This window comes from Euprymna scolopes, unplaced genomic scaffold (assembly GCF_053919585.1).
Source record: "Euprymna scolopes isolate OS-2025 unplaced genomic scaffold, ASM5391958v1 sca22, whole genome shotgun sequence".
Lineage (NCBI taxonomy): Eukaryota > Metazoa > Mollusca > Cephalopoda > Sepiida > Sepiolidae > Euprymna > Euprymna scolopes.
This window is the reverse complement of record NW_027633236.1, coordinates 92,090-104,589: the sequence shown is the minus strand read 5'-3', so window position 1 is coordinate 104,589 and position 12,500 is coordinate 92,090. Positions and strand designations below refer to the sequence as shown.

Genomic DNA, 12,500 nt, shown 5'->3' with positions numbered 1-12,500 from the left:
TCCTCGGCCACCTAGCCGTCGTCGTCGTCGAGCGACCGGGTATATTCAAGACGCCTCTACCGACACCACCACACCAGCGGGCAGTTTAGCGAGCTTGCCAACTCCTCTGCCTCCTCAAGCGCTTCCAGACGCCTACCGACACCACATGCTGCTGGCTGTCTGTTGTTACAATGGAATTTTAAAAAAAAAACAAACAAAAAACCCCAACTCTATTAAGATTTTCGATAGTTGGAAAATAATAATAAATTAAGATTTTCGATAGATTGAAAATAATGATAAATTGATTTTAGCAGGGCTGCTGAGTTAGCTTATAGGAGCGAGCTAAAGTAAGAAAGAAACACGCCGAAACACACCGACCGGCACCCCCGACGACGACGACGACGACGACGACGACGACCACGGGTAAACGGCGGGACTAACTGTGACTCTCTTAAGGTGTGAGGAGGCTTTGCCTCTTAAGCAAGTTTGACTGACGCCTACCGACACCGGTCAGGTCGGCGAGGCTCCCGGCGGCCCCGAGCGGGACCACAGGTTGCGGAAGGCGTCCAAGTGAGCGGCGGCGAGAGGCGGAGGCCCCCGGGGTCGACTCCGCGGCCCCCGGGTCGGTGTGCGGGCCTCCAGAGCTCGATAAAGTAGTGGTGTCGCTAGCGGTCGAGAAGGCACTTTTCGACGCCTACTGCCACCCCCACATGGCGGTAGGCGCAAAACTGGAAAATCGCCGACCAGAAATGTCGCTTCGTATAATCGACGTTTTTTTTGACCACCATTTTCAGGTGTCGGAGGTGGGTCTGGACGAATACCAACACCATTTCTGGGGTTTCACAACCGCCCGGCTTCTCCGACATATGTTGGAAAGGAGTAGCGATCGAGCGACGGGGGCTGTCGGTAGGCGGCCGCGGGTTGCATGTGTGCCCGGGACAGCACCCCCATCCAACTAAGGGGTGTCCCCCGGGGGCCAGGGGGACCTCGTCCAGGTCGGCCGGGCGCTTCCAGACGCCTACCGACACCGGTCAGGTCGGCGAGGCTCCCGGCGGCCCCGAGCGGGACCACAGGTTGCGGAAGGCGTCCAAGTGAGCGGCGGCGAGAGGCGGAGGCCCCCGGGGTCGACTCCGCGGCCCCCGGGTCGGTGTGCGGGCCTCCAGAGCTCGATAAAGTAGTGGTGTCGCTAGCGGTCGAGAAGGCACTTTTCGACGCCTACTGCCACCCCCACATGGCGGTAGGCGCAAAACTGGAAAATCGCCGACCAGAAATGTCGCTTCGTATAATCGACGTTTTTTTTGACCACCATTTTCAGGTGTCGGAGGTGGGTCTGGACGAATACCAACACCATTTCTGGGGTTTCACAACCGCCCGGCTTCTCCGACATATGTTGGAAAGGAGTAGCGATCGAGCGACGGGGGCTGTCGGTAGGCGGCCGCGGGTTGCATGTGTGCCCGGGACAGCACCCCCATCCAACTAAGGGGTGTCCCCCGGGGGCCAGGGGGACCTCGTCCAGGTCGGCCGGGCGCTTCCAGACGCCTACCGACACCGGTCAGGTCGGCGAGGCTCCCGGCGGCCCCGAGCGGGACCACAGGTTGCGGAAGGCGTCCAAGTGAGCGGCGGCGAGAGGCGGAGGCCCCCGGGGTCGACTCCGCGGCCCCCGGGTCGGTGTGCGGGCCTCCAGAGCTCGATAAAGTAGTGGTGTCGCTAGCGGTCGAGAAGGCACTTTTCGACGCCTACTGCCACCCCCACATGGCGGTAGGCGCAAAACTGGAAAATCGCCGACCAGAAATGTCGCTTCGTATAATCGACGTTTTTTTTGACCACCATTTTCAGGTGTCGGAGGTGGGTCTGGACGAATACCAACACCATTTCTGGGGTTTCACAACCGCCCGGCTTCTCCGACATATGTTGGAAAGGAGTAGCGATCGAGCGACGGGGGCTGTCGGTAGGCGGCCGCGGGTTGCATGTGTGCCCGGGACAGCACCCCCATCCAACTAAGGGGTGTCCCCCGGGGGCCAGGGGGACCTCGTCCAGGTCGGCCGGGCGCTTCCAGACGCCTACCGACACCGGTCAGGTCGGCGAGGCTCCCGGCGGCCCCGAGCGGGACCACAGGTTGCGGAAGGCGTCCAAGTGAGCGGCGGCGAGAGGCGGAGGCCCCCGGGGTCGACTCCGCGGCCCCCGGGTCGGTGTGCGGGCCTCCAGAGCTCGATAAAGTAGTGGTGTCGCTAGCGGTCGAGAAGGCACTTTTCGACGCCTACTGCCACCCCCACATGGCGGTAGGTGTAAAATCGGAATAGACCGGACCAGGAATGTCGAGGGGGAAAAAAATGACAAAGTCCTGGTGTGCCTAGCCTACGAGAAGGCACTTTGCGACGCCTACCGACATCCCCATGTGGCAGTAGGCGTAAAACTGGAAAATCGCCGACCAGAAATGTCGCTTCGTATAATCGACGTTTTTTTTGACCACCATTTTCAGGTGTCGGAGGTGGGTCTGGACAAATACCAACACCATTTCTGGGGTTTTCCAGTTTGAAAGTTTTATAAAACATGTTCGGTAGGAAGCACACTTTGGTGTGTCGGTTCGTCGGAGCAGCGACTCTTTGCCTCGTGGTGGTCCGGAACGTCTCTACGGGCTTGTCGCAAAGGCGTCAGAAAGTGGCATCTCCGCCGCCTAGGGCTGTCACCGTTATCGCTGTCGCCCCGCGCTCCAACTTGTTTTGATCCGCCGCCTTCGTTCCTGCCAACCGTGCGCCCGCTCATCGTCGTTAGGTTATAATACGTGGTACGTGTGTGTGCTTCTCCGTGGACCTAGGGCTGCTCGACGTGTCGAACGATATGTTGGAACAACTAACGGCTCCTTTTCCTGGTTCCATAGTCGTCGTGGTACCCGCGTCGTCAGCCATATCTATGTCCACCATGTTTAGCCGATACGTTTGCTGCAGCTTCTGCTTCCGCCTCAGCGTTCGCCGCTCTCAGCCGCCGCTGTTGTTGCTGCCGTTCTGCCATTCAACCACTACCTGCGAATCTTTCGATGATCGGCCGAACGACCCATCGCTGTGCGACCGATAAATCCTCCGGATTAGGGAGAAACGCCGCCGCTCTCTGCCGCCGTCGAACGGAAAAACGTACATTGTAACGAACGAACGAACGAACGAACGAATTAACGAACGAGCGAACAAACAAACAAAAATAGCCGCGGGGGATGCACTATGTAGATCCTGATCCCCTTGTAACCATACGTACGTTGTTCGATGCTCTCCCGTCCTGGAAGTCGCCGCAGCAAACAGGAGGATGAGCAGCAGCAGGCGCCGCCGCCGTAACCGCCGCCTGCCTGCCGCCTCCTACTCCTGTCAGCGTCCGATCTCACAGCCGTGTGAACGTTCGCTGACACCCGATTTCTTTCCGTCTGGCAAAACCTTGGACGTCCCGCTCGCGGTACACGTGCTGCAGCGACTTCTCGTCCGACAACGCATAAGCGTCGACGTCTGCCGCCGCATCTTCTGATACGTGGACGGTGATAGCGCTAGTCCCTTCTTGCGCCACCTCCACCTTTGTTAGCGCCAAAGAAGATCGATCGAGCAGTCGTGGTCGCAGTCGATTAACCCGTTTTCACCGTCCGCAGTTCCCAAGCCGCCGATCAAGTCGTTGCTCTTCTTGTTCGTTCTTCCCATACCGTCGATTTGCACGGCTGCCGGATGAGCCATCCTCTGTCCGGCGAAGCGCTCACGTCAGTGATCGATACTTGCACCGACAGTCCTCCCGCTCGCGACTCGGTGCTCGAATCGGACTCGTTCGTTTTTATCTCGATGCGATTGTGAAAAGGGGGACCGGTCGTCAATGTCGTGTGTGTCGACGATGTTGTTCGCCCGGTCCGCCGCGTTGTTGTCGTTTTTTTTTTTTTTTTTTTTCCCCTAACGTTCGCCGTCGCACGGACGAAAGGGTGAGAAAAAAAAAAAGCTCGAAAAAGCCGCCCAAAAAAATCGGACCGAGGAGCCGCTTGCGAGAACGCGCCATGTGCACGTTGTCTCTCCTCGGTTTTCCGAGCACGAACACGACGCCGGTCGGTCGGTCGGTCGACGAAGGCGACGACGAAGGTGACGGGAAAATTTACGCCGCCGCTGCCCTGGTCCAGCTCCTCCCCGATGACGGCTGTGATGTTGACGTTGACGTTGGCGACGACGACGACGACGACGGAGACGACGACGACGACGAGACGGCATCGATGGCGACCACGATGACGACGACCTCGACGAGTTCAGTCTGCACCTTGACCTCCGATGTCCGTGTGCACTGCCGTCGTGCTGTTTGTCGTTTGTCGTATGTATCGCTGTCAAGGGTGCCGTTGTCGTTGTTGTTGTCGACGTTGTTGCTTGCTCTCTCGTCTCGGTCGGTTGGTACGTTGATGACGACGACGACGACGAAGACGACGACGACGACGACGAGACGGCATCGATGGCGACCACGATGACGACGACCTCGACGATTCCAGTCTGCACCTTGACCTCCGATGTCCGTGTGCACTGCCGTCGTGCTGTTTGTCGTTTGTCGTATGTATCGCTGTCAAGGGTGCCGTTGTCGATGTTGTTGTTGTCGACGCTGTCGTCTGTTCTCTCTTCTCGGCCGGCTGTGACGTGGACGTTGACGACGACGACGACGAGACGGAATCGATGGCGACCACGATGACGACGACCTCGGCGAGTTCAGTCTGCACCTTGACCCTCGATGTCCGTGTGCACTGCCGTCGTGCTGCTTGTCGTTTGTCGTATGTATCGCTGTCAAGGGTGCCGTTGTCGTTGTTGTTGTCGACGTTGGTCGCTTTCGTTCTTTGAGTCTCGGTCTCGGTCCAAGTCAGGGGAGAAACAAAAAAGAGGCCATCAGCGCGGGCAGCGCGCTTCTACTGACGGCGAACCTCCTCGAAAAACAAATAAACACGTGCCCGTCGTTGTAGTTGTCTGTCTTATGTCGGTCGGTCGGTCGGTCGGTCGGTCTGTCGTTCTGTCGAAACAAAGTCCCAAATTCCAACGATACCTGGTTGATCCTGCCAGTAGTCATATGCTTGTCTCAAAGCTTAAGCCATGCAAGTGTAAGTTCACGCCACGCATTAGAACGGGCGAAACCGCGAATGGCTCAGGAACCGGACCTAATCCTCGGGACCGTATTCCTCCTCGGAGGCGATGGATAACTGTGGCAATTCTAGAGCTAATACATGTGACACAGGCCGCGATCGGTCGGCGCGCCGTCGTCGCCACGCCTCGCGCGCTGGCACCCGCGTCGGCCGTTCCGGGTCGCGGCGCTACATATTAGACTGAGACCGATGCGCGTCATTCCGTCCTCCCGTCGTCGGCGTTCCCGCTCGCGGGTCCGTTCGGTGGCGGGGCTCATAGGGCGGCGCGCTCCGCTTTGGTGACTCTGGATAACTCACTGGTCGATCGCACGAGCTTTCACGCCCGGCGACGGGTCTCTCGAGGGTCCGCCCTATCAACTGTCGACGGTCGGTTAAGTGCCTACCGTGGTTACTACGGGTAACGGGGAATCGGGGTTCGATTCCGGAGAGGGAGCATGCGAAACGGCTACCACATCCAAGGAAGGCAGCAGGCGCGCAAATTACCCACTCCCGGCACGGGGAGGTAGTGACGAAAAATAACGACGCGGGACTCTGTCGAGGCCCCGCGATCGGAATGAGTACACTTCAAATCCGTTAACGAGGACCAACCGGAGGGCAAGTCTGGTGCCAGCAGCCGCGGTAATTCCAGCTCCGGTAGCGTATATTAAAGTTGTTGCGGTTAAAAAGCTCGTAGTCCGAACTCGGGTTCGTGGTCGCGCAAGCGGCCCCGGGGCGGCGGCGCCATCGTCCGTCGTTGACTTTGGTCGTCCGTTCGCATTCCCGGCCCTTTCCGCCGGTGTCAACCGCTAGCATACCCGCCACGCGGTCCTGCCGGCGAGGTGGACGAGGAGGTCGTGATCGGGATCCGGGAAAAAAAAAACAAGTGGTCGTCGGTTCGGTTCCGGGAGTAGTCTAACGGGGGGGTGCTACGTGTGTGTGTTTGGGTGTGTTCATTCGCATCCCCGCACTCTGACCCCCGCGCTTCTCTCCCTCTCCCTTTCCGCGCGTTCCTCTTTTTTTTTGAACCCCCCGGTCCGCTCCGAGTCCCTGCTTCGTGTCTTGTCTGCGCGCGTGTTGCGGTCGGCGGTTTCTCCTCCAAGGGTGCTCTTAACCGAGTGTCCGCGGCGGCCGGTACGTTCACTTTGAAAAAATTAGAGTGCTCAGAGCGGGCTGTTCAAGCTTGCATACGATAAGCATGGAATGATGGAAGAGGGCCTCGTCTACGTCTGTCGGTCTCCGTCTACGGCGAGGCAATGATCGAAGGGAGCGGTCGGGGCCACTCGTATTGCGACGTTAGAGGTGAAATTCTTGGATCGTCGCAAGACGAACTGCAGCGATGGCGTGTGGCAAGCACGTTTTCCTCGATCAAGAGCGAAAGTCGGAGGTTCGAAGACGATCAGATACCGTCGTAGTTCCGACCGTAAACGATGCCGACCGGCGATCCGCCGGCGTTCGCTTCCATGACCCGGCGGGTAGCCTGCGGGAAACCAGAGTTCGGTTCCGGGGGGAGTATGGTTGCAAAGCTGAAACTTAAAGGAATTGACGGAAGGGCACCACCAGGAGTGGAGCCTGCGGCTTAATTTGACTCAACACGGGAAAACTCACCCGGTCCGGACACCGGTAGGATTGACAGATCGATAGCTCTTTCTCGATTCGGTGGGTGGTGGTGCATGGCCGTTCTTAGTTGGTGGAGCGATCCGTCTGGTTGATTCCGATAACGAACGAGACTCCGGCCTGCTAACTAGTGCGCCGATGTCAGTGATTTTTACGGCGGGCTCGGCGTCCTCCGTGGCGCTCGGGTCCGGGTCGGTTTTCTCACGCACTTCTTAGAGGGACGGGTGGCAGAAAGCCACACGAGGCGGAGCGATAACAGGTCTGTGATGCCCTTAGATGTCCGGGGCCGCACGCGCGCTACACTGGAGGTATCAGCGGGGACTTCGCCCCGGCCCGAGAGGGTTGGGAAACCTCTGAACCACCTCCCGTGATAGGGATCGGGGCCTGTAACCAACCCCGTGAACGAGGAATTCCCGGTAGGCGCGGGTCAACAGCCCGCGTCGATCACGTCCCTGCCCTTTGTACACACCGCCCGTCGCTACTACCGATCGAACGGTCCGGTGAGGTCCTCGGATCTGGCCGACGACGCCGCCGGGCAGTGCGCGACGTGTCCGTCACGACACTCGTGCATCTACGCCTCGGCGTTCGATGCCTGGAGAAGACGACCGAACCCGATCGTTTAGAGGAAGTAAAAGTCGTAACAAGGTTTCCGTAGGTGAACCTGCGGAAGGATCATTACCGTTTTCCCGTTCGAGACTGGTTTGTTGTTTTCCGGCCTACCTCCTCTGTCTGTCGGCGTCAACGCCTCGAATGCGCGCAAACAAACCTATAAAAGGCGGAGCGAGAGATAGATTTGTGGTGACGCGGAGGTTTTTAAAGCCCCAGCTCTTCTTGCTTGCTTCCGCGTCTTACCACCTGTTTGTTTTTTCGCCCACCGCAAGTGATGGCCGCTTCTTCTTTGCCTTGTCGCCGCTTTATCGTTTTTTGTTTTTTTTGCAGCCGCTGTGCCACCGCCGCTAGCTAAAAACAAACTACTCGCGACATTGCAATGCCGTCACGCCTCCTCGCACAGACCTCCTCGCACACTACTAAATCTATATAAACAAAAACTAATATAAAAAACCCAAGTGCTGAACCCTGGACGGGGGATCACTCGGCTCGTCCGTCGATGAAGAGCGCGGCCAGCCGCGAGAACTGATGCGAATTGCAGGACTCAGTGAACATCGACACCTCGAACGCACATTGCGGCCCCGAGATCCCTTGTCTCGGGGCCACGTCCGGTCGAGAGGCGGAACGTTACATGTCTTTCTCCGTTAACGAAACGACATCTTGCCGTCCCCGTGCCCGCCCGGTCCTCGGCACGGTGGTAACCGGGACGTCGCAGGAGCGAGTGACGAGGGGGAAGAAAAATAAAAAAAGAATTGACTCCTTTCAATGTCTTTTTTTTTTTTAAAACCCTCTCCGGCCTCCTCCTTCGTCTCCCGCTGGCAGACCGCGGAGTCTTTTCCCTTTTCGACCGCGTGAAGAAACACTGTGGAGGAGGAGCAGGAGGAGTCTGTCCGAAAGCAGCCGAAGGGAGAACAAAACAAAAAAAAAAGCACCGACCTAACCGACTGCCGACGTAAGCGCCGCCTGCTCGTCTCGCTCTCTGCCTCATGAAGGTGTCTCTCAGCGACGCCTCGAGCAGCGCGACGAGCACGGCCGTCGCACCGTAAAAAGGTGGCCGCGTCGTAGGCAACGTCGGATGGGGAGGACCCACGCTTTTTTTTTAATTGTTGGCTTCTTCATTTTCGGTCGGACGGGCGCTATATCGGCCAGCCGTCGTCACACGGAGGGTACCGATCGAGATTCCTCTCCTCCAAACACCACACTCTACTAAAAACCGCCGCCCTCGGCTCGGACGAGACGACCCGCTGAACTTAAGCATATCGCTAAGCGGAGGAAAAGAAACCAACCGGGATTCCCTTAGTAACGGCGAGTGAACCGGGAGAAGCCCAACGCCGAATCCCGTCGCAAGTTAAAGGCTTCGGGACGTGTGGCGCATGGGTCGAAGGCAGCCGTTCGTTTTCGTCTCGCATAGTTCGGAGTTCCCTCGATCGGGGCCGCCCGCGGCGGGTGCCAGGCCCATTCGGTGCGGACGGCGAGCGACGGCCTTCGATCCGAGAGTCGGGTTGCTTGGGAACGCAGCCCAAATCGGGTGGTAAGCTCCATCCAAGGCTAAATACCGGGACGAGTCCGATAGTCGACAAGTACCGTGAGGGAAAGTTGAAAAGAACTTTGGAGAGAGAGTTCAAGAGAACGTGAAACCGCCCAGGGGTAAACGGGTGGGACCGCTCACCGCGATCGCGGGGGGACTCAGTCCGGTGCTGCCTAGGCTCGAGCCCAAACTCGATGTGTGTTCTTGAAAGAGAGGCCGTCGCGGCACAGGTCGTCGTTCGTCGTGTCCGCGGGGAACTCGTTCTCCGCGGGCCAGCTTTTGTGCCCGCGTCGCCGACGAAGGAGACGGGCCGCGTGGATAGCGGGAAGGGAAACGTGGTGACGACCGCGGCGTCGGTAGGTGGCTGCGTCGGTTGGCTGCGACGGAGGGGACTCGTCCTCTCGATCGCTGCTGCCGCCGGGCCCTAACCCGCCGCATCCGTCGCCGCCGCTTCTTCTTTCCTCCTGCTCCCTCCGCGCGCGACTCCGCTGCACCCGTCCCCTTCTCATCGCTCGGCGTAATCATGGCGCGGGCGCTTCGGCGCGACCTCCGCGCGGCCGGCACCGGACGCACTTCCCCTCCGGTCCGTCGTCGCGACCCGTTCCCGGCGTGCAGGTCGAACACGCGGGTTTTTTTCCGTAGGCGGCAGGCGTTTCATCACCCTGAAAACCCCCGTCTTCCCACCTTGTGAAGTCGGGGGCCACCGGCCGTCGGGCCCGCGAACGTAACTGCCCCTTTCTGCCGGGAACGGAGGAAATCTGACACGATCCGTTACACGTGGCGAGCCGGTCCGTTTTGATCCCGCCGGAAGTCGCGTGCGGGCGACGCACTCTGTGTGTCGCTCCTTAGGCGCCCCACCGTCTCGGGCGCGTGCGCGATGAGAGGCGGGATAGGACTGGCGCGGCCTCGCCGTCACGCACCTCGCCGACGTTTCGGGTTCTTGTCGGGGGCAACCCCGCCCGCGCCCGTTTCCGTTTCCGGAGAGGTCGCTCGGCGACGCTTTTTTACTCGAGCCGCCCGCCACCCCGGGTCAGCGACGTGCATCGGCAACCCACCCGACCCGTCTTGAAACACGGACCGAGGAGTCCTGGCCGTTCGCGAGTCGTAGGGGCCACCTCTGACTAACCCCGAAGGCGAAGCGAAAGCGAGAGAGCGTGTAGGAGGGCGTCGATCGGGAGAGGTGTCGTGGCAAAGTCGTCCGGGGGTCGTCGGGGGGTGTCGTCGGTCTCGTGCCGTCGTCTTCTCCTCGCCTCACCCGCCTCCGAGCCGTGCCCGATCCCGCCGGCGCGGCGTTTTCGGCCTTCCGCCGTCGCTGCTGCGGTGCCCGCAACTTTTCCTTTTTTCTCTCTTCCCGAGAGAGATAGGAGAGGGAAGGCTCGTGGCTGACGTGCGGTTGTTTTTCCCTCCTCCCCGAGAGGGGACCGGCGCATCTTCCAAAAAGGGGAATTGCCGGGCGCCAGCTTCCATATCCTCCTTCCGCCCATCGGTGAGATCCCGCGGCTTGAACTAGTCCTATTTTGTCGTCGAGTTTAGGCGCTGCGCGCGGGCGCATCACCCCCGGGTCGGTTTCCCCTTTTTCCGAGTACGACTCGGCCGACTCTGGCGTAGCGAGCGACCAGGGACCCGAAAGATGGCGATCCACGCCCGGTCGGGATGAAGCCAGAGGAAACTCTGGTGGAAGTCCGAAGCGCCTCTGACGTGCAAATCGATCGTCGGAACCGGGTGTAGGGGCGAAAGACCAATCGAGCCGTCTAGTAGCTGGTTCCCTCCGAAGTTTCCCTCAGGATAGCTGGCGCTCGATCGTCGCAATTCCATCCGGTAAAGCGAACGATTGGAGGCCCCGGGGCCGTTCACGGCCTCGACCTACTCTCGAACTCGGAACGGGTGGAACGGGCCGACTCTCCCGAACGACGGAGCCGACCCATCCGGCCGCCGCCGCCAGCACGCTTCGCTGGGCGGTTGGTCACCTCGAATGCGAGTGCCAAGTGGGCCACTTTTGGTAAGCAGAACTGGCGCTGTGGGATGAACCAAACGTCCGGCTAAGGTGCCTAACGCGACGCCCATGAGATCCCCGAAAGGGTGTCGGTCGATATAGACAGCAGGACGGTGGCCACGGAAGTCGGAATCCGCTAAGGAGTGTGTAACAACTCACCTGCCGAATCGACCGGCCCCGAAAATGGATGGCGCTGGAGCGACGGACCGATGCCGGACCGTCGCGGCGAGGAGCGATGAACTTTCGCGCCGAAACGATGCCGCGACGAGTAGGAGGGCGCCGCGGCGAGCACGGAAGCCTAGGGCGCGAGCCCGGGTGGAGCCGACCGCGGGTGCAGATCTCGGTGGTAGTAGCAAATATTCGAACGAGACCTTCGAAGACCGAAGTGGAGAAGGGTTCCGTGCCAACGGCGGTCGAGCACGGGTCAGTCGGTCCTAAGACGCGGGCGAAAGTCTTCCCGAAAGGCGCCGGATCCGTTATGAAAGTGAAAGGAAAGCGAATCGAATCGAATCGAATCAAAAGCCCAAACAAAAAAAAAGCGGCCGGCCTCCCGTCGAAAGGGAATCGGGTTAATATTCCCGAACCCGGACTCGGAGAGGGCCCGGGGGTGGCGACGCTGTCGGCAGCGATGTCGGCGGCGCCCGTCGCTTCCCGGGCGAAACCGCGGTGACGCAAGCGAGCCCGGAGACGTCGCCGGGAGCCCCGGGAAGAGTTCTCTCTTCTTCGTAAAGGACCATGTCCGTGGAATCGGCTCGTCCGGAGATACGGAAAAGGTACCTGTAGAGCGCCGCGGCTCGGGCGGCGTCCGGTGCGCTTTCGGCGGCCCTGGAAAATCCGGGTCCGGTTTTCGCAGCTCTCGAGTCGGTCCGTACCCACCATCCGCAGCAGGTCTCCAAGGTGTACAGCCTCTCGTCGATGGCATCAATGTAGGTAAGGGAAGTCGGCAAAATGGATCCGTACCTTCGGAAGAAGGATTGGCTCCGAGGACCGGGTCGGTCGGGCCGTGCCCGCGCGAAGCGAGGAACCGGTACGGGGCTGTAGCGTTCGCTCCGTTCGCGCTTTGCGGCGAAGGCATAGGGGCCGCGGCGGTCCGTTGTGCGGCGGCGTGTTCCGGTCGAGCGGTCGCGGTCAAGCGAGCGTGTGTTGCGGGTCGGAGAGCGATACGGGTGGGAGTCCGCCGTCGGGCGGCAGGAGTGTGGCGTCGACCAAAAACGGCGGGGGACCGTCGGCGGGTCGTCTTTCTGGCGGCGGCGGTTCAAGCGGCTTTTCTGCGGGGTGCTTCGCTCCGGGGTCGGGGTGGCGGCGGGCGGCTCCAATCCGTTCGTCGCAACGTCTCCGTCCTCCTCGAAAAGGGGTGAGGCTGCCTTGCGGACGTGTCGTCGTCGCTTTGCCGGTGCGGTCTTCGTCGGCACCTCCGACGCGGCGTCCTCCGCTCCTGCGCAGTCCGCGCGATGCTCCCTCTCTTCTCCGTCCTTCTAACTCCTCGTCGCGGCCGGTTCAAGGTTGCGTCGTCGCCACGGGACTCGTCCGCCTGCGGTACCGCCTCGTCGCTACCGGCGCGTCGGGTGGCGAGCAAAACGGCTCCTCGCCCGGGTCTTCGTGGAGCGCCACGGCTTCCAGCCCCTCTTCGGGTGAAGGCGGGTGCTGCTTCGCGGCAGCGTCCGTCCCTC

The 12,500-nt window shown here is 60.4% G+C and overlaps 1 non-coding gene and 2 pseudogenes across 1 annotated transcript; all 3 read left to right on the top strand.

The window, feature by feature from the left end:
- Positions 1-5,007: 5,007 nt before the first annotated feature.
- LOC145273909 (small subunit ribosomal RNA) lies at positions 5,008-7,378 on the top strand (annotated as a pseudogene).
- Positions 7,379-7,773: 395 nt separating this feature from the next.
- LOC145273895 (5.8S ribosomal RNA) lies at positions 7,774-7,931 on the top strand. The gene has a single exon (XR_013866549.1). It is a non-coding gene; the product is annotated as a 5.8S ribosomal RNA (ribosomal RNA).
- Positions 7,932-8,549: 618 nt separating this feature from the next.
- Positions 8,550-11,744, top strand: LOC145273891 (large subunit ribosomal RNA; annotated as a pseudogene).
- Positions 11,745-12,500: the final 756 nt, after the last annotated feature.